Consider the following 23058-nt stretch of genomic DNA (forward strand, 5'->3'; position numbering starts at 1 on the left):
TAACAAATCATCTTATTATCAATATTCACCTTTTGCATTTGTCTGGTTTACTTCATTATTTTTCTCTTTTACTGACTGTAGTGGTTTCAAACTCCTTTGAAGAAAACTAACCATAAGCTACAATATGTCACCTCAGTAATATTTAACAATTGTAGCAAACTTTGTCTTTACCATCTGTCCTTTATTACTTCACCCAAGATTTTCTGTTTTCTTCAATCATTCATCACACTCAGAGGCTACAGATTTATTAGCCTGAAATACAACTCAATTAGATTATTAACCTCTGCTTTAAGACTAGTTTACAGCTACCTCTCCAAACAATACGGTATTCAAAAAAGAGGTTAACCCAGACTAAAGCAAATTTGGTCCTTGGGCAATGCCCCTTCAGACAAGAATGTTGTGTCTCAGCTATAACTGAGAGCAGAACTTGTCTCTGTGTAAATGTACAAATTACTCTGGGATTTATATATATGAGGTTTTCACATGCTAACGTCAGGATTTCAACAATGCCAAATGAAAGGCCATGGACCTGAATCAGGGCAACCCCAAGCACAAGTACAGGCTGGGTAGAGAATGCACTGAGAGCAGTCCCAAGGAGAAGGACTTGGAGGTGTTGGTGGACAGGAAGATCAGCACGACCCAGCAATGAGCTTGCAACACTGAGAGCCAACTGTGTCCTGTTCTGCATCAAAAGTAGTGTGGCCAGTAGGTCAAGGCAGGTGAATCTCTACTCTACTCTGCTCTTGTGAGACCCTACCTGGAGCACTGTGTCTAGTTCAGGGGCACCAGCACAAGAAAGAAGCTGACTTTTTAGCGTGGGTCCAGAGGAAGCTGTGAAGATGATCACAAGGCTGGAGCACCTCTCCTACGAAGACAGGTTGAGAGAGCTGGAGAGGCTGGAGGACAGGCTGGAGAAGAGAAGGCTCTGAAGAGACATTCTATCACCTTCCAGTACTTAAAGGGGGCCTACAGGAAAGCTGGAGAGAGACTTTTTACAAGGACATGTAGTGATGGGACAAGGGGGAATAGTTTCAGATTGAAAGAGGTCAGGTTTAGGTGAGATACTAGGAAGATATTCTTGATTGTGAGGGCAGTGAGGCACTGGAATAAGTTGCCGAGGGAGGGTTTGGGTGCCCCAAACCTGAAAGTGTTCAAGGCCAGGTTGGATGGGGCTCTGATCAGTCTGGTCTAGTTGAAGGTGTTCCTGTCCATGGCTCCAGGAGATTGTACTGAGATGATCACAGAATCAGAGAATATCACAAAATATGCTTTGGAAGGCAGCCGAAAGGCTCATCAAGTCCAATTCTTAGCCCTGCCCAGGACCATCCCCAAGAATTACACCTTATGCCTGAGAGTATTGTCCAAGCACTTCTTAAACTCTGGTAGGGGCTTGGTGCCTTTAAGGTCCCTTCCAACACAATCCAATCTATGATTCTATGATATCCTTATTTTCTTTGTATTTGTAAACACATTTTCCTGTATGACTGCCCATGCTAAAATTTTAGTTGACCTTTAAAGTTGCAAAATTCAAGGCAAGGGAGAAAAAAAAAAGAGGAAAAGGGAGAGAAAAGGAGAAGATTGAACAATGGGAAAGAGGAGAAAAGAGAAAAAAAGAGAGAGAAAAAAAGGTCACCAGGCCTGATTTCAGCATTGATCCTGCTGAGGGCATGTCAATCCTATTTTCAGCACCGATTCCACTGCATCAGTCCAGCTGATGAGATGTCCAGAGTCCTGGGAGTACCCCCTGGGCTTAGGGGAGGTACCTTTTTATGGACAGGTTTCTCCACCCCAAACATAGATTTTTTGCTTTCTGTGTAAATTAGTTACCAAGCATTCTTCCAGGCCTTTCTGGAAATGGGTCAGAGGGCTTCCAGGGTCTTTAGTGGTCTTAATCCCACCCTATAGTCATGCCCACTTTCTGCCACTCATTCATGTGCTTGCACTGTACTGTGCTGTGATTCTTTCTCCCAGAAAAGTGCTGCCCTACCTCTTTCTGGCCCACCTTCTCCAGCCACATCTTGTTCTTTCTCATGGTGTCTTAATACCAATATTCCTTGCTTATTACCAACAAGTCTTGTGTGTTATTATTAACAGTCCTTGGCTGGCTCCACAGCCATCCAAAACGAGTGTTTGAAGCATACACATTAGCCTTATCTTCTGGGAACTGAGACCTCAAAAGGATCTAACTTGGGACTGCTGGTCATTATAGAGTAGGTTTTAGCCACAGCAATTTTTCATTCTGGTCATAATTTGAGGTAGTAGCAAAAATTTTATTCCACTTGAATTGTTACTCAGGCAAGAAAAATAAGTTTCCAAAGCTGTTCATTAAAAACCAGGAGGTCATTAGACACCTGTTTGTTCCTGGGAGCAGACAGTGTTTTAGATAAGCTCAAGAGCCCAAGTGCAGTTTGTCAAGGCCAAGGCCTAACGAGCATTTCTCAGATCATAATGTGGCCTGGGGACAAGGGATGCACCACCACAATCCACCCAGCAATTAAGGTCAGCTTCTCTGGGCGTCTACACTTTTTAATCAGCTCTTACTGGTGAGCAAAGAACTACTAATTTAAATTATCTGAAAAATGTCTACTCAGTCATTGGCTGACTCATGAACTATTTTTTTTTTTTAAAGAAACAGAAAAAGTCATAAAAACAAAAAAACCCACACATAAAAATAAAAACAAAATTAAAAAAGAAACAGTAAAGGAGAAGCATCATTACGTTACTGAATAAATTAATACTCTATCCATATAAAAAAATTTTACTCAGTGTTTCCTCTAATTCTAATATTCCTGAACTAATTGTCTAAGATGGACCATGGGCCTGACGTAGAATAGTCCCTTTTATGTACTAAAATCCCCCACAGAAATGCTTACCCAAGTATCAGATAAATGTATCCAAAAGAGGGTGTTTAACTGCATCTTAACATAAGTGCGCCACCAAATCAGAAAAATAGTCATCTGTGTAACAAAGTTAATACTTGCTTCAACTCTCATCAATAATTTACCGTGTTTGCATCTTTTACATTCAGATAGGGAACATGGTGTTCCAGATTGCAGTGTTGTAAAATATGATCAGTTTGCTTCTTTTATATTTGGTATCGAACTACAGTCATAATAATTTAAATTTTTTAGGTTTCCACTTTTTCTTTGCAAACTCCCCCAATTGTTTTATTGTAGTGGGTTTTTTTTTAAAAAAACTGTTCTATTATTACATTTTTTATTCTACTTTTTAATTGATTGCTGCAGGTGGATCTCTGCTCCATCATGAACCTCCATGGGCTGCACGGGCTCAGCTGCCTCACCGTGGTCTGCACCATGGGCTGCAGGGGGAATCTGTGCTCCAGCATCTGGAGCCCCTCCTCTACCTCATTCTGCACTGACCTTGTTGTCTGTATAGTAGTTTCACTCATTCTCATGCCCCTCATCTGACTGCTGCTGCTGGTATTGCACAGCAGCAATTTTTTTTTAGCAATAGTAATTTTTTTCCCTTCTTAAATACATTATCCTAGAGGCACTACCACGATCACTGAGGGGCTCAGCTTTGATCCATGGCCAAGGCTTGGAGCCAGCTGGCATTATTTCTATTGAAAACAGGGGAAGCTTCTAGCAGCTTTGCACAGACAGCATCCCTGTAGCCCACCTGCTATCAAAACACTGCCACACAAATCCAACAGGCATAACAAACCATGACTGGTTAGGAATACCATGACTACTCCCCATGCTCAGTAAACTGTGAAGTATTCCTAATGCAGAGATTTCATAACTTGAAACTCTAATAGTTTTTATGAATCCATACACCTCACCTAGTCTGTAATCCAGAAAACAAATTATTTTTCATGAATCACATTTGCACAAGAGTTTAGTTCATCTGATGAATTTTCTGCTTGCAATTCTTTGGTCATTTTATTCACAACAATTTTTTTCTTCCCCTCCTCATGACTCCAGTATTAACAGCTAGACAGCAGCTTGCTGTGTGTGCAGGTCATTGCCCAATAAATTGTATCATATGGTTATTCAGACAATGTCCTTTACAGGACATTATCTTGACCCATGGACTTCAGTTATATTTTCTGTCCTCTGTCTAGCTGAGGAGTGAGTGATATAGCAGCTCTGGTGGGCACTTCGTGTCCAGGTAAGGTCAACCTACAACTGGAAACACTGTGCTGATATTCTAACAATCAGAAAAAAGTTCCCTGATGATATGTTTTATTTTTATTTTGGGAGGGCCTTGATGCCATTTAACCTTTAAAGCTTAAAGGGACTTCTTTTGTAATAGGAATGTGTGTGATTACCCCCGAGGCTTCTCCCCAGGGATAATCTTTTGTACAAGCTTGTTAGATACCTCCATGTCTGAATGGTTTGCTCTGCAATTGATTGCCTGGGATCACTTTGACATTAGTCTGCAGCTGATACCCACAGGAATTAGCTGTGTCCCTGTACAGGAAAGCAAACCTTTCCTCCTCCACTCCCCATTTGGAATCACTGAGAAGAACCCTCTGATAGAGTTTGCAGAGATTTCCTTACCCATTATGCTGCTCTGCAGGTTTTCCTGTAGGAGGGGTGTTCAGACTCACTCCTCTCTGTTTTTAGTCAAACCATCTGTAACAATAGCAGAAAGTTGATGAAATAGCTGAGAGTGGGGAATGACTGCTGTTTGTTTAGTTTTCTGGCCTGTTACAGTACTTCCTGCACAACATTAATCTCATGTTTCCAAGACACGTAACAAAGAGCAGCATGGTCATGTAAGCACAAAGATTTTTCCCACAAGATGTTCAACTGGTATCACTATCTTCAAAAGGTCCAGGCTGCATGCTTCCAACTTCGGTTGTGTTTGGTTGGAGATGAAAGAATTCAGCACCCTCTAATTCTGCCCACTAAAATCAATACTGCAATAGAAAAAGTCTGGAACAAAAATAATTTTGAACCGCCCACCAGCTGCCATCAGGACTTGAAAACAGATTTGAGGTGGCCATACAGCAGCTGTGAACTAGAAGTTATTTATCTGACCAGTAACTGCAAAAGAAAGATACGCCACAAGCCCAAGGGGAAGAGTCTCTGCTTCATTCATTTATCTCCCAGCACAGAGTCCACCTATACCATACCAGACAAATATAAATGGAGCTTCCAAGTTTCTCTTAACTTTCTGTGGACCGAGATCCAAAATATAACCCAGTAGTAAGCCAATACTAGGACTGCGTTTTCCACCAATCTTGACATTTTGAAACCTATCCACAAGTTTAGGTGCTTTACGTGGCCTCAGAACATTGTTTTCTTGTTGCTACCTAAATATTTTTAAGGTCTTGAGTATCATTCACAAAGGAATTATAAGTAATATTTTTTTCATTGTGCCCTTCTTTTTACTTGAGATCTTTTCATGGCTCAAGAAGTGGAGCATTTTGGAATAAGAAGTACTTTTGCTTTGAAGTTGATTTAATTTTTTATCATGCTTTTTCCCGTCTTCTTTTTATCTTTTTAAACTTGTTCCCAGTCCTTAAAATGGTGGCTGATGAAGTGTAAAGCAGAAAAGTGTTCTTAGATAGACATACTATAATGAAAAAAAATCAATCTTAGTTTTTAAGACACATTCATTGTCACAGCTCTGAAGTTCAAAGAAAATAGCAAGAGCAGATGCAGCTAAAATCTTCGCTATAAAGTCTATATATCACAGGCTATGAACAGTCTTTCTTGTGCTTTCATATTTTGAAGTAATCATTTTATAGTGACTGTAGACTTATCTGAAGAACTATCTTAAAACATCATGTCTTGATGCATTACTACAATAAAATATATGTTTAATTTATGAAGTACTACTGTTTGTTAGGTTTAAGAGTGTCACAGAATCTAAACAAAGTGAACTCTCAGTTCTTAATTTGCCAGGTGCAGTTTGGAGGGAAACTTCTCATGAAAATGAAAGCTGCTTCCTGATTACTGAGAATTGCCTAAAGTTTCATTCGGTAACATGGAGTATGTGCAGCACACTGATATCTCTACTGAGAAAATATCTGAGCCAGTTGGAGGCATGTCCTCACTCACAAAGGTCAGCCAATGTGAAGTGTAACAGCTATTATTTTGGGCTTTCAAAGACTGGGAAGTCTGTACACTGTTTTTTCCCTTCTCTCCCTAGAGAAAGGATAAATACCAAATGGGCCCAGCTGAGATCTGCAAACTTAACAGCTAGAGATCACGAATAAGCCATCTCAGATCAGTAGTCACCACAGATTTTTGCTTCAAGATTAATATAGGGGCACCTTGTCATGTCAGCCTGCTTTCATTTCTCTATTTTCCCTTAGGAATATTCAGCTATGGGATTGAATGTGGCCTCTTGCCCTGCATTTAATACCATCTTTCTGTCTTAATTTTTTTTAACTCAGAAAAGCAGCTTAAAATTCCTTTTACATGTCCATTGTAGCCTTGTTTGTAGAAGCTTTCTGGTTTTTACACTGAATTAACACATCTCATACAGAAGTCAAGCCCAAAGTCTGCCCTCAGTCTGGGTCTGTGGTAGCTGTGACTGCTCTCAAAATTCTGTATGTACATCAGAACACAAGATGTGTCTTCTTACATTCACACTGTACTTAATCCTGTAATTTATTGAGCTTCTTTAGCTCCTGGCATTGGGAAATTTTGAAGGGTGAGTGCCTTTCATTTCACACTATTCAAGCAAAATGCTACAATAGGTGGTCCTGAGTCATCATTTTGCCATGCCTTTATGCAGATATTCTCATAAGGCTTACCCTAGTAATTTGTTGTAATTTGCTTACCCTTGTAATTAGCTGTACATTTGCTTGTAAACTCAGCTGAACTTGTCTAATGCAAAACCAGGTTTTCAAGCAAGGCATAGAGATTTTGTACTTTTCCAAGTGGGTGAACAATCTATATGTAGAACATTCATTTCTGTGTCATTGTTTAGATGCAACTTCCAACAAAATGAATAAAAAATTAGGATTTAGCTGTGCAAACTACATCTCCAAGATCCAACAAAGTAGCTTAAAGAAAAAAATCTAGCTATTATAATTGGTAAGCAAGGTATATTCAGTCTAAAGGAATAAATACATTCATGAGTTTAGGCCAGTAGTCCAATTTAGGTGTCTACAATGCTCCAAATTGGAGAATGACTTGCAGCACAGCTCTGCTTTATTCTTTGTCTTTGCAAGTATTGAAATAAAGGATTTTCTTAAGGCCTGACCTTTGTCACTATTGAGATGGAGTTGAAGAAAATATGTTTCATAGAAGGTATTTACAGAAGAGAAAGAAAATTCATATTTCAGTTTACAATGGAAAAGTTGTTCCTGATTTAGTGGCTTAAAACTTTTTCATTTGTTTCTTTGACATTCTGCCTGTATATCACTGCCTATTTGAGACTTATAATTGTGAAATTCTTGTATGACACAAAGACAGACTATTGTTGACTCAGTAGAATTACCAGTATACTTAACATTACGCCTATGTATCAGTGCTGTGCTGGGCAGGGACCTTAGTTTCCTAGCGCTTGAAGATAAGCTTTCAACCAGAATTCCACAAGGATAGAAGTAAGCAAGGGTTTAACTGCTATTTACCTCTGATATGAGGTTTCTACCATATGGCACCAAGCAAGTATTTTATTCCCTTTCTTTAGGCTTTGCCATATCGGCCACGCAGTGACTTTGTTTTCTATGACCTGAAAGCCATTGTGTAAAAGACATTTTTTCTGGGAAAGTCATTACTTGAAGGAGCAGCAATTATTGCCGTTACCACAGTAGCTTCCAAAGGAGTAGGAATGAAAGATAACTGGATTTCCAAATTCCTCACAACTATCTCTAAAACTGTCTGAAATGTTGAGGGAAAAAGCATGCACTTTTCAGAAGCACAAAGACTCTCATTCTGCAGCAGTGAAAAATTTCTATTTACTTAGTGCACAGGTAGTCATTATGAAGCTAAATACTCATAATAGCTTCATAAAACAATTGTACTGCGTTATTGCTACCAAGTGCCTTCAAGGATTGCGAAGAAGAAAAAATGAAAAAAACATATGAGTATGCAAGCTGAATCACTTTTTATAACAAAAAGCACCATAAAATTTATATTCATATGTATTTTTTACCTGTCATTCCCTCAGCTTGATGGCTGTCAGAATACTACATTTTTAGTAGACTTGCAATTGCTAGAGAACTTAAATACACCCTATGATTATATGCTGCAGGGCCGACAGCTGAAATGTCAAATGGTCATTGCAATGCTCCTGGCAACACTCTTCTCCCTTTGTGGCAGAAATTCAGGTGCTTGTCTTCAGCTGCAATTAGCATTTGATGTTTGGAATAGGCTTTGGATTCTCCCTTTCCCTTCCTCTCCCCTTCTTTCTGTCTCTTTTCAGGCCTATTTATACAGTCAGAAGACTGTACAAATTATCATTTCAGCCAGGGTAGAAAGCAGATTTCCTATTACACTATTTGATGTTCTGAAATTGCTGATCCTTTCTACTGAGAAATTTCTACTTTCAAATTCACAATCTTATAGATATATCTAGAATATATCTAAGGCAATGTATGAAGAAGAAAGCATGAAATTAATATTTAATTGACTAGCAGGACGGCTTTATAATTATAAATAATGGCATGACTAAAAATAAAATGTTGCAGAAACTTAATAGCCCAGATCAAACATATATTATAGATAATGATTAGAAATTTAGTGAAAATAACAAATTTTTTCTACTTACAACTTCCCAAAGTTATTACCTAGAATTTCTACAGAAAAAAAAACAACTACTTTTTGTTCTTTATGGTTAAAAAGAGGTCCAATAGATAGCAAAATAAGCATCTGTGGTATCTGAATCTTTGTATGTGGAAATATTACATGGACCCTTGTTTCTGAAAAATATAAATCATTTGATTTTCAGCGTTATTCCTTGGAGATACGTGAGTTACCTTCTGGTGTAGCAGCAGCTGATATGCCACTTCAGAGTGACCAGAAATGTCTACTGCAGTTCTTCTGGACAAGCCATTTTACACCACAGTGATATATTTAAGGGATGTTAGAGCTTCTCAGTTACTGTTTGGACAGACACTAATGGACTCTAGAAGTCCCACTCAAAACCTTGAGCACATCCTTGGAATTTTTGTATCCCATATCAACTGACTAAACCTCAACAACATCAATTACATATCTAATTCTGTATGAGTCACCTAATCAGATTAGACAAACATTTCAAATCAGAAACTCAGCGGTGTTTTACTGTTTGCTGGTCTGAAGCATAGTCTTGAATATTTTAGTGCTTCTGAGAGCACCTGCATGTAGTAACTAATCATTTCCTAAGTCTAGGAAAAACACAATAAACTTAATACCATCTTGATTTCTTCACCACTTCAATTCTCGGTTGAATTCAAAAGCTAGACTAAGGAAAGAGTACTTTATAAAAACACAAATTAAAAGCAAAAAACCCCTTACAAATGGTTAAAACACCACCTGAAAATCCTGTACCAATTTGGCTCCTGCACTTTTCCACAGAAAGTTTGCTGCTGCCCATGGTTTGCATCAGCGATTTGGTGCAGTACAAGAGGTTTGGGAGGCAGGAGAGAAAAATATCTAAGTCATATTTTCTACAAAAGCTAAGACTGTCCCTTCACAGCCATGGAGAACCTCCACACACTAATGAGGACATATTGATATAATGCTGTTTAAAGGCAAAAGAAGAATCCATCACACTATTCTTTTAGGTAGTTTCATACCTGTATCTCCTTTGCATTTCCAGGAAATGAAGCTCAAATTCATACCCAAGTGTTTTCCTACATCAAGGTACATGATGTGGTTGTAATTGGTGCACTACAGGAGTTTTAAAATAAGGGCAGAATACTGAGTAAGCAAGGCTGACATACACACATTCTAATACAGAGACCTAAGTTCCCCAACTGCTATTCCAGGATGATGCAACAGCATTGAAAGGCCACTCTGCTTTTTTTGTTTGGTTTGGTTTGGTTTTTAAGTCTACAACTCAAACAGGTTCTTGCAATAGGGAAAGAAAAGGAAGGACAAACTGTTATGACTGCAGCTTCTACGATGTAAAGTGTGGAAGAAAACAACTTAAGAACAAGCACACTTCTGAACTCTCTTTTCTGCTATAAATTGCAGAGCAATTTGCATGAAAAGTGTTAACTGGGCCTTGCTGTTTACAATCTAGGTCTTCATTATTGTGTTATATTTTAATTTATTTCTGAGACAAATTTTCATGTGGCTGCACAGAAGAAAAAGGTCTAAAAATCCCATGAGTTTCCAGTTATTTTAATAAGATTTAGAATAGGTACCAAGAACATGAAAGTACAGACAGGACCACTGTATAAAACAAATACCGCATGCTCGACAAATTCTGCACATGGTACTCTGACTTAGCATTGTGATTTCTGTTAGCATAGCGCAAATAATTGGCCCTGTCACATGCAGGAAAATAAAGATTGTGCACTGTTTCCCACCACCACAGACTACTGAGCATCTTTTGTGGACAGTTCATCAGCGTCCCCACATCTGCATTGGTACTACAGTAAGGTAACTGAATGTAAGGTCTTACAGCCCAATCTTTTGTTCATCCTGCCACAGCATGCAGCAGAGCAACAAACAACATACAGAAAGAGCCTCCAGGGCTTTCTAACAATCACTCCTCTTCCACATCAGAAACACATCTCAGCTTCTACATTAAAGAAGTTCAGAAGTTGCTCCATAGTCATGTCAGGAACTGGAGATCTGACTCAAAAGGCATGCTTCTTAAGCAAGATAGTTTGAAGAATAGTTGGGTATTCACTTCCCACATCTTATGTTTTCCAGTTAATGAAAGCCAGAAAGCACTTGTAACAAATTCAGCATTTCCTGCAGTCTGTGAACTGTTATTGAATCCAAGCTTATACATTTCAGTATACTGCTGTTTAAACTTTGGTAATGGTCTACCTGAACAGAGCTAGTCTCCTGCTCAGCAGTACAGTATTTTTGTACAAGAAGCTGGGAGGTGTCTGGGATATTCTGGAGGTAGGTGGGAGTCTGGGAAATGTCACCAAGAGTTTTAGCAGAGTGGAATACTTCAGTGAAGGTCAGGGTAAAGCAAAGGGCTAGGAAAGGTTAAGGCAGCCTCTGGGTGCTTGAGATACTGACAGGGGACAGCACATTTCAGAATATCTCCCTATGAGGATGGGAAAAAGCGGAAATAATCAAATTAGAGTTTCAGAGAACAAAGTGGGCTTTGTTACGAGTTTCAGAGAATGCTGCATGCATTATTCAGTGTTCAGCATTACTCCCCTCTGCCTTAGTCTGTCTGTAGGTAATATTTTAGCTATTGTAATTCAGTAATAATTTAGCTAATGTAATTAGTATGAGCAATAATGCAGAAAATTGCTGTTGGTGCCTAAGACATTTCCAAATTTGTTTTCCTAACATACATGTTGTTTATATTGGAACTGAACATCATCTAGCAAGTAAGCATAGAAACTCCCAGATTTTATAACTGAGGCTAAAAGAAAATGAAGCTGTAGGTAAAAATGAAGACAACAAAGTAATGAAAAATATCTTTGCTAGCTACCAAAATAAGAGATAGTACCACTCAGCAGGTACTCACAGCTATAGTGCAGTCCACTCTTAAGTTATAGGCTTGATCCAAAAGACCCATTGGGCCAGTGGGTGAAGGAATGGAACAGATTCCCTAGGCATCAGCAATATTGGTTTTAGGCTTACTATATTGTTTTATTTTTATGAGAATCCACTGTCAACAGAGAGTGAAGAAGAAATACTGAAAGAAAAAGAAGTTTGGTTGGTCAGCTGGTTTACCCAGAGATGTATTCAGATTTTCATAGAAAAATTGGAAGGAGAAAAACCAAAAAGAGAAAAACCCACAGAGCTCATCAATCAACAGAGTCATGGATTATTAAAGTTCTCTAAGAAACTGGCCTAAGACCACCTAGAACTGCCAAAATTTTGTGACTTGCTATAGACACTGTTCTGTTGTTTTAAAAGCCCTTTCCTCGGTTTATTTGATGGATTTTTGTTCTTTAGTTGTGTGCTTCTTTGGCACCTATATTTTTAATGGCATTATGTATTATTGTGTCTCAAGTAATATACTTTGTTTTAAAACAGCTAAAAACAAATAGATACTTCTACTAAAAATAAACAAGCAAGCAAACAAAAACCACAACAAATAAACAAAAAAACCTCCCAGCATTCAGTACTAAATACTACCCAGGTGAGCTCCCATTATTTTTATTAGCAGCAATGTTCCTGCTCAGGTCAAAAGACCTCATCCTTCTGACAGATTAAAGCACTTACTATATTTCTCCTGCTGCACAGTCCGTATACCGAGTTGTTTTGTTAGGTCAGGTTGGTTTGTTGTTTTGGGGCTTTTTTCTGGCTTACAGGACCTCTGAAGCTCTGAAGCTTCCCTAGGCCCAGAAAGAAATATTACTGTTTCTCCCAGTAGATTTGCACATGTACCTTCAGAGAACAGAGACTCCACAGCCCTCAGTCAGTGCAGGCCTTCTTACCCAACTGAAACATGCCCTTTTTCATTCAGTCCACCATGTCTCCAGATTGCATTTAGAATTTAATAAACAGGGGCACAAGGTAATAATTTAACATACTTTGTTTAAGACTCTAAAACAGAAGTATATTTATACTTAATTTAGATTTAATTTACATTTAAAAAAACCTCACGGTAACCCATTTCTCTGCCTTCTTTCCCCACTGTGCCAAAAAGAAATTTGGGGGGTGTGGGGGGAAAACCGAACATAAAAAAGCCCAGCTGAGTGATACATGGTGGGCAGGATGGCACCATACATGTGGCATCTCCCAAAAATTCCGTGTCTGTCACCCCTCTTCCTCTCTTTCCCTCTGTCTCCCTCCAGACCACCATCACACACACAGACACCACTGCCCACACACATCCCAATGTGTTTCCTTAGCTCTCCATCTGCCAGTGGAGGAGCTTCTGCACAGTTACATCATATAACATCCCCACCTCTCCCTGACCCAACCATGTACTATGGGTCACAGTATCATTGCTGACCCAAACAGCTGGTGACTCAGAAACCCTGACTTCAGCCTTTTTTGCCTGACTTGGGGATTTTCCATTCTGTAAAATTATCTTTGCAGAAAAACATGGTTGGCCTTGTTCATGAAATCTTTAGCCATCTATTGTCCCAAGGCATTTCCTCCAGATTAGGTGATTGTAAGTCTTAATGATTAATTTTTGTAGGCACAAATAACAGCCTTGTCAGTTAATAGCAGGTTAGATATTTAAGCACTTCTTAATATCTCTGCGTCATAACATCAGTTGGAAACTCCTGACAGAGTTCTTGAACTGTAACAGCTTACTTTAGGTTAGAGGACAAAGGATGGAACCACCACATCTCTGAGCTGAAGGAAAGACAAAGAGAAGGTACAGCCTTCTAACACTCCTACCCAAAAGTACAGCAAAAATTCTGCAGCACAGACTCCACTCAAAGGAATGGACCTGGACTTCCACTACAACTGGCACAACAGTTGTCCTCAGGTTCAGTACCTGCACAGTTTCTCATGGGAGACAAAACACTCTCTCCTTTATTCATTGGTATTTTCTTGATAGATATCTGACAAAGGAAAGAGGTAGAATTGCTTTATATTTTTGTCTTTTGTTAAATCTAATTAAACTAGAAACAGCCTAACTGTGCTTTAGCTCCTGATCTGCTTCCTTGGGAGCTAAATCCTAGGTTTATGATTTCTTCTTATTAAAATTGCCCTCTGTTTTTTATCAGCATATCTAGAGCTATGTATCAAGGACTGAAAAGTTTTACAATGTTATGAGAAGGGGTTGATAAGAAAGGATTATTACTTTGTTTGAAGCTACTCCACAAACTTGGGAAGCAAACGTAAATGCTACATCACGTATTTCTTCATTTAATACTTGTATTTTTCACTTAAATGACACTGCATGCCCTTGCAGTTAATTTCAAAAACATTTAATTACAGCTTCCATTGTTCCCACTGATTCTGTGTTATTTCTGTCACTGTCCTGCCAGAAGTTAAATTGAATACTAAAATAGCAATGCAAAAAAACCAAACCAAACCAAACCAAACAAACAAAACAACAACAACAACCACCTAGTAAGTTTGTTACCCTCAGAATAAGCAGAATGGAATCAGAATCCTGCATTACAAGGTTGTTGCATACAGAGAACTCCAGCAAGTTTACTTTCTCTGTTCTTCTTCCAGCAACCAATTTTTAAATGCAAATGAGGGTTTCATGCAGTTTTGTAGTACGTATCTCTGTTAGTTCATGGTGAGCTTGGCTCAGGCAACACTCAGGGAATTGTTGTATCTGTTGTGTCCTTACTAAATCACTTGTCAATACAAATTTGGTCAGAATTGCACAGCTAGCAAAATCAAACAGTCCTGTCTCTTGGAGGGGTCACCATCTCTCCTGGTACTCAGACTACTTCTTGTTGCAAGAAGTGGAGCTGGAGGTTCAGAATTTAAGACATCCCAACTGATAAAAAATCCATTTCCATTATCTTCCTCCTCAGTCTCTAGCTTCTCAGTGCATCTGCATCAGGAGTAGTATATCCTTGCCTAAGCATCATATCTGCAGAAGGAAAGGTCTTGGTGGAATTGAAGCAGTCTCTTACAGCAGAATGACTACTCTATGTCTCAAGCTACTCCAGCTTACTCTGTATCTGATTCTCCACAATGCACTCTGGTATTCCTTGGTACTTTCAGGTTCTAGGCTGATGAAATGAGAAATCACATTTTGGAAGTGTCTGTATGTGAGGTCTCAGGAAAGAAGGTAACTAGTTGCGACAGTTATCAAGGTCCTGTATATTTACACTGTATTCGCTGCCTGTCGCTATCAACTCTAATCCTGAAACCAAAGCTGAAGAGCAATTAAAGTGCAAAGGCTACAAAAGTGGGAAAACCACCAAAGGGGGAAAAAAATGAGGGAGAGATGTGACATTTGAAGATTGTCCTTAAGTACTCTTTAATTGTAGGGACATGAAATCAAGATGTCAATGAGCTTTAAAAAGGCAATTTGATCACTCAGAATCTAGCAATCCATGCCACTTCATTACAAGCCCGATTGGGGTCAAACCCTTGGAAAATGCAACTTGTTATTTTGCAGCATCAGACTTCAGGTCCAAATTAGTAGTGATTTTTTTTGCCAGCATCTTTGAATCCAGCTGTTACAGGTGTTTTTTAGTGGGACTGAAGTGGAGAATAGCCAGAATCAAACAAATGGAAGGCTCTTCCACATACATGCCCTAGTGAAGATGTAGGATAAAAGTACTCAGAACAGAAGTGGTGCTTTGGGGTAACATATCAAAGAAATTGTCATGAGGCAAGGAAATGTCCAGGTTTCATACATACTCAAACAATGAACCAGGACATTCATCTAAGACAATCTATAAAAATGTGAAACCTAAAAAGAGATCTATTGGAGTACTTTGCTACAGCTTTGATCTTTCATCCCTCATAAGCTTCAAGTGCAGTGTATAGACAATGAAATTAATTTTGTACTAATACTAAGCACCTCACAAATTTAATTTTTACTTAGCACAAGAGAATTTCATAATAATCTTTATAGTCACTTGAATAAAAGAGTTAAGATGTATCCCATCACCTATAATTTTGTCCTCTATATGGATATAATTTTGTTGGGTTGAAGTTAATAGGAACCAAGCCACATTGTCAATTGTTTTGTTTCTTTTGAAACAAACAGTAGATTAAATTCCTTGTAGAGACACAAAAATTAATATGGAAATATGAGAAAATATGGTTTAAAATCCAGAAATTTTAAAATCTTTTGTTTCCTCAATGATCATGAATTAATCATTAATTTAAAATTGTTATAGATACAAAAAGTCTTATAGATATGAAAAACACTTTATATTTGGAGTTCAGTCATGTAGTCTTTGATTATTTAAAAAAATATTTATTTAAGTGAATAAATTCAATTGGTCTGAAAGGACTACTTGCATAAGCAAACAGTAATTATTATAAATGCTGTGAGAACATACATTTTTTAATTACACGACAGAAAAGACAAGGAAGTATATTGTTGTTGCAAGCTTGAAGGTCAAATAGTCTTTTCCAAACTAACATTGCAAAAATTACCTTGTTCTATTATGAACTTTATTGTAAGAGGAAACTAGAGGTCATTACTTGACTCAGCAGAGGATTCCCATGCTGCAGTGAGCAGTCAACAGTCAGCTAAAATGTTCCTGGTTCTTCTAAAGTTCATATGCATATAATTTCAAGTTATTATTTTTTAATGTTTTCAGTATTTTCAACTATGTAAAGAGATTATTGAATTATTATTGCAATTCTCTAGAATAAAAGTCCATTAAGCACTGAAATAAAATCTCTTCTTTTTAGCACACTCATGCTTCTAAGGATATGATTAACCCAAAGACTCAAAGCTGGTGCTTTCATTGTTTAACATTCAAATCTGTAGTGATACTGACAAAAATAACAGGACAAATTCCTCATGTTTTTTGGGGGTTTGTTTTAGGGGCCAAAAAAAGGAGTAAAAAAAAAAACCCAACAACAAATCCCTGTAATTTTGTATTGCAGTGGTCCTTAAAACCACTCAAATTTCCTGTCAAACCCCAGAAGAAATCATCAGCTAACCTGCAAAAGATTCAGATGATTTCTGAAGATGTCCACCTAAAACTGTAACAGTCAACGTGAGCTATCAAAGAAAAACCTACTGCACGTCTTTGAAGTAATATTACAACAGAAAAGGACACAGCTTCTGAACACGAGACACAGGCCACATTTGATTTTCAGAGGGATAGCAAATAATAATTTCCGGAAAGAAATACTTCTATGATGCCAGTCCTAAATCCCTACTTATACTAAGATGAAGACAGAATTTTCTCTAAAACTGGTCTTCAGGGACAATAACTTCCTGCTCTATTGGGTGAGAATGCTCAAAGATGAGTATTACAGCTCTGAAATGTGTATTTTCTCTAAATATACACAAAAATTTGTCAGAGGTTATCAGAGACACTAAATATACACGAGCTAGTGATGAATCCCTGTACTTGAGTCAGAGTGATGTGATGAACACATTAACAGGAGTTTCTTGCTGTGGAATTATTCACAGTGAGTAAGAAAGGATTTACCAATCTAAAAATAATATGGTAGCAGAGCTGTTGACAGTTTTCAAGGAAGAGAAAGCCATGGCTGTCTCCGATAAGATTCCAGTATCCCTGAGTATAATTCCTCTAAGAGACTGGGTTAGTCTATGGACAATATCTACATGTGAAACAGACTTGTTTCCTGAAGGAAAGGAGAAGATCCTCACTGTTAAGTTATAATAGGGACTAGAACTTTGGGGTTCAACTAATCTTACTAAGTGTAACGATCTTTATGTCAGATGACTTCTAAAATTCACTATTTTAGCTCCTTCTGCATTCACTTCCATGAGAAAACTACTTGAGAACCTGTGTTCTCATAACCATTACTGTAAGACAGCAAGAATCAGTTCCCAAAGAAACTCTCCCTTTTCTTGAACGATAGAGGAAGCCTAAAAAAGTAGCTTTCACCACATTTTCAGATGTCAAAAATTGAATATAATCAAGCCCATTTTTGACAAAATATACATAAAATCATAGAATCACAGAATTATTTAGATCGGAAAACACTTCTAATGTTATTGTGTCTAACCATTAACCTAGCACTGCCAAGTCCATCACTAAATCATGTCCCTAATATAACACAGAAACATTGAGTCAGTTTGAGGCTGAACAAATTTGAGGATTTAGGAATGTGGAGTTTTACCATATCAGTGTCAGAATAAACTTTTCAGATCTACGCAAGCACTGAAACCAAAAACACAATATTGCAAATTCTTGCTTTTAAATGAGGAAATTCCTTTAATTCCAGTTCAGCCTTCCTGCTTAGCTGCTTGAAAATCTCTCAAGCTCTCCTAGTACATCATTCTAGGGCAGTCCAACTTCTAATTATCCACAGATTAAATTATAATTGCAGGCAAAACCTCAGCAGATACACTTTTTATGTCATTTCATCTTCCATATATTTGCCCAGCTAGAAACCTAAAAGTAAAAAAGACTTCTGTTTTCATTTTAAAAATCACTGCAGCTCTCCTACTGAAAGACAAGCAATGAAATGTCTCTTTGCATCCCTTACATTTGAAGCACCTGGGAAAAGGTGCAAAATGTTTTCATCAAGAATGTTCAAATGTGGAGCTATTCATGAAGAGTTTTTTTAATGGTTAATGTATTGTACCATTTCATGAATATATATTGGGTTTTTTGGATGGTAGTTTCACTCACATTGAGCTAAACTCATGTTAGTTTATTCAAGGTCTGGTATTGTTTAGCTACTTTCACTTCCAATCTAATTAACTTGAACAAAAAGAGACACACCCAACCCTCTGAAAAATTTCCAATAAAACATTAGTCAAATTTTGATAATGAAAAAGAATTTGAACAGGGAGGAAAAAAAAAAAGTGCTCCAAATCTTAGAACTAGTGGTGGAGGAAACAAGCAATAGACAAAAATGCCCATACATATCAAATCACAATTACTACACTGGTACTAACTGACATCTTCTTAATAATAACAATGGTAATACTTCCACATAATATATAGACATGGAAAGTTAGCACAAGACAGGTTTCACTTCCCCTAACTTTAGCTGTTCAAATTTTACACTCTAAGCTTAAGTTGGCAGGTAGACTTCCTCTAGAGCTAATGGAAAAAGGAAGATACAAGAGGGTTACAGTAGCTTTTCTAAGAAAAGTAGACAGGATATGACTATGGGGGAGTTTCATTTCATTGACTGCAAAATGAGCCTTGACAAATGGCTTAGACAGACACATTTAAATGAGGATGATGTATCTTACCACAAAACGCAGTGGCATGACTTCTTAAGGAATCTTTTCCAATACTGAATTTCAAGGTTAGGGCTGTATGAAATGTAAGATAAATGAAAATCAAAAATTCTCTATGTGATATGCAATGCATAGGTACTAGATGTCATGCAAGGATGAATCTAATTTATTTGTGCCTGCCTTTCAGATTTTATGTCACTTTTCAGCGTTCAAAAGACGTATTCATTTCACTTGGTTGTACATGAGAAATTTGGTTTTGGTTAAATAATTTTATGGTGTCAGATAAAAATTAACCTCAATGAAATTTTATCACAATCAAATAATGCACATTTTGGACAGAATTGTTTCTTAAAAGGTAAAGAATGAAGGCTTTCAAAAGCTAAGCTTTTCTACTTTCAGTAGAATGAGGGCTTTAAAAAACTAAACTTTTTCTGTCATTTTGGGGAAATATAAGAAAAATTTTTCTGAATAAAAAGCAAAGCCAGGGAAATTTCATTGAATTGACTTTATCTCTTATGGGAGATATTGTACAAACTTAATTCAGGGAAAGAGTTTTGATATTTCAAGCAACACGAAAAACTTGCATAATCCAATATATAAGGAACATGAGATGCAACTATGATTTTCAGCATTCTGTTTGAGAAAACAAATTTCACCACACTCCAAGGTATACTCTGAGCTGAATTCTACAGTTTGGACTGCCTTCTACACATAACTTTAAACCCAACTATTTTTCTTGTAATACTCCTCAGCGATTTGTATTTAAATAAAAGAGACTAAACCTTGACCCTCCATTTGCACCTTGTAAGTGTTAGACCTGGGATAAAGAACTGTGGTTTCAGAGATATCATACAATGCATTGTCAGGAAAAGGCATGGATAGCTTGCATACAAAATTTCCTGAAAACTATGTTTGCAAGGAATTTGCTTTGTTATAAGGCTTTTAAGTCCTTTCTACTTATTAAACACTGTTCTTTTGGGAATATACATCTCCCGATATTTTTACTTCCTATGGTAAAATATAGTATATTGTTTTCCCTCAGGTATTTCTGTTCTAGATAGAACTTTAAGCTGATATGAAAATCTGCACTGCCTGTAGGAAAATACAATCCATTAATTGTTATAGCATCTGCTTTTATACTGACCTCTGCAACAGGAAATAGAGTACAAATGACCCAATAAAGTTGGTGATATAAAATATAAATAGCATTTTCCTTCTTGCTGTTGTGTGGGCTCTTCTGCATTTCTGGATGTCCTGCAACACAATATAACTCACAAAGTCCTGCTGCAGAAAGACACCGGAGGAAATCTGTGAGTTTATGTGTAAGTTGCTGGAAAAAGAAGTTTCTAACCTGGACCTGAAAATTAGTTGCAGAAAACTACTTCATCAGCTTATTTTGAGAACAAAGAGAATGCACATTTTGTTTAGAGATACAAAGCAACTCTTTTTAGTATATATGACCATGTCCTTGACTCAAAACAAAAAATATGTTACAGTTATACTTCTAATTATAGATGTCATATTTCAATTGTAAAAGTACTTCAAATTGTGTGTCTATTTAAAAAAATCATACTATAATCATACTGTTTAAGTAAAAAAAAAAAAAGCAGAGACAAAAACCAGACAAAATCATGCATCATTTGTCAATTAATGACTGTCATTTCAAAATAGTATCTTTTAAATTTTTTAGATGGAATTAAGTATTCAAAGTATCTGATTTTTCTAGAATATGTTATGCCCATCTCAATAGGAGGACATCTCTTAAAAATTGTACAATCTTTGTTTTACAAAACAGTGACTGGACTTTTTCATTAGTCTACGAAACTGTTTGGTAACTTTGAACTGTCCAGTCAGTTTCCAGATGTTGGCACAGAATTCCACTACATTTACCATAAGTTTCCTAGTCTTAATTGGGTTTCTTGTAAAGCAAGCAGAATTTTTTCCTTCTAAATATGGAAGTCAAAGTTGATTTAAGACCCAAAATGTAGTTTTTAATTAAATTTTTAAATATAAATGAGGTGAATTATTTGTAATCTGAAAAAAAATACTCAAGTTTGCCTTGCCAAGCTCTTCAACTGTTGTAACTTCTCCTTTCTCCCCTTCACTCACATCTTTCCCCATGCATGTAACAACAATTCTGTTGCTATGCTGAACTTCTAGGCATGTTAATTAGCTGTCTAGTACAATATATGCTGCTTGATTGAGGCTCTAGCATCATCCCCCACAGGAACTGCTGGCAAAGATGAAGCTGTAGTTTAACACTACTTGACCAACGTCCACACTTCCCCAGACTTGTGAGACCATGCTCAATTCTCTGCTTTTCCCTCAAATGGAATCAGCTGAAGCTGACTGCTAGGTTCAAAGATTACTTGGGAAAATGGCATATATGCAATAGAACTGATAAACTGACAGCATAATTGCACAATTTTCAATCCTAAAGGGTGATTATAATCAGCAAATTAAAAGCTGAATAGGGAATATGTTTGTTATCTTTTGAAAACACTGTTTTCTTGACCAAATGGGGTCATCACAATTATTTAAAATTACTCTCTTGCATTTTAGCAGGGCCCTTGCAAGGACAAAGGAAGAAAATGAAAGAATATCTCCTTTAAGGGATACAACAAAAATCTAGGTACTAACACTGTGATTTCTATGTGTGTCATGTATTCCACTCTATCAATACAGACAAATAAGCATGCAAGAGAACTTCAAGGGAAATCCATCTAGTGGATTTCCAATGTCTTTTTCATATCATGACACCATTTATTCCTCTTCGTTATTCATTTTTTTTTCTCTTTTTGTGACAGGAGAGCTCACTTCAAAACAACATTTGACCGATACCCATGTATTCCAAACAATGAACATGATACTATCAGCCATCACAAAGGCATGTGAAACAGTGGGTTTTTTTGTCATCTATCTTGAAGAAAGTGGATGTTTTTCTCCCTTCCTAATTATTCTGACAAATCTTCCTTTGTCATCAACAGATGCAGAAAAGACTGGTGACTGCTACAGCTACACATTGAGCACATTTATCTCTCTGAAAACGCCTACTGACATTCTTTGAATAAATCATGTCAGAAGTAGCTTTCTCTCTTTTCATGATTCTTTGAACAAGAAAATCTCCACATTTTTCTTTTCTATGGGCTGCGATGCAATACAAAAATTTTTTCCCTACCAACGAATATGTAATGAAAGTTTTGCAGTTACATCCATCATGTAAGTTGAAAATTAGAAAAACAGTCTTTACAATCTTACCTTCCATATAGTGTGTACATTCCTTTCAGAACACTTATTGCTATTCTGTCCCTAATGAAGTCATCAAAATGTTAGCCATGGATTTTTCTAAATTAAGGATTTAATTTCCAGGATGGATTCAACTCTTTAGTTTATGTATCTACAGTGTAGTCTTGTACCTCTCTGCTATCCACTTCAGAGCTCTATAGATATTAGAGGGTAAAAGGGTGTCTTGGATCATGAAATGTCTAATCTTTTTTAGACCTCTTACAGTATGATATCTTTCACACACTGGGTCTTTCACACAGTGGGAAATCCTGATTCTCTTCAATGGTTATTAACAAAATCCTAAAATTACTAGTTCAGGCAAAAATATCTCCAATTACTTTGATGAATTTTACTTACAGGACTTAGTTCAGATGGAGGTAAAGACAGCCAGTTCACAAGTAGCATCTGTCAGTGTAAAGTGTACACTTGGCAGCTGGTTTTCCCTTCTTCAGGTAAAAATGGTCACAGTTTTCTTCTTGCAACACCATTTTAACTGTCATTCCCATGTAAAATTTGTCATTCAAACAAACCAACAAAAGAAAAAGCAAATAGAATTCTAGTTCACAGGTACTAAGAAGAATCCTTTTGGTTGGTTGCTATGATTGAGCAAATGCTCAGGCTCCATTTTTTAGGAACTCATTTTGTGAGGTCATGAAAGGAAAAGAGTCAAAATTAAACATTGTCTGCTCCATGCATGTCTGCTAATCTATTTCCTCAGCTGCTTTAATAGGATTCTTTTACATGTGGAATTCTGATAAACATTAACAGAGCTAAAGTTAATGTTTACACTTATAGTAGGTTTTGGGGTTTTTTTTATACTGGAGAGTGGATAGAAAATAGTTTGTTAACAGGAAATTAGGTTGAGTTCATAATAGACATAGGACTACTAAGGTTACCATTTATAGCTTCATTCTTTACCTGCTGCTATGTAAGATT

At 37.1% G+C, this 23058-nt stretch overlaps 1 long non-coding RNA gene across 1 annotated transcript in view; it reads right to left on the reverse strand.

Annotated features, from left to right (window-relative positions):
- LOC126646900 (uncharacterized) overlaps positions 1-22817 on the reverse strand; it is a 58474-nt gene extending 35657 nt beyond the window's left edge. Inside the window, exons 1-2 of the long non-coding RNA XR_007630453.1 lie at positions 22480-22817; positions 4524-4598 (exon numbers count right to left, since the gene is read on the reverse strand). This is a non-coding gene — a long non-coding RNA (uncharacterized LOC126646900). The remainder of the gene's footprint in view (positions 1-4523; positions 4599-22479) is intronic.
- Between the last annotated feature and the right edge of the window lie 241 nt (positions 22818-23058).

The sequence above is a fragment of the Myiozetetes cayanensis genome, unplaced genomic scaffold, assembly GCF_022539395.1.
Source record: "Myiozetetes cayanensis isolate MyiCay16 unplaced genomic scaffold, myiCay2020 scf4, whole genome shotgun sequence".
Lineage (NCBI taxonomy): Eukaryota > Metazoa > Chordata > Aves > Passeriformes > Tyrannidae > Myiozetetes > Myiozetetes cayanensis.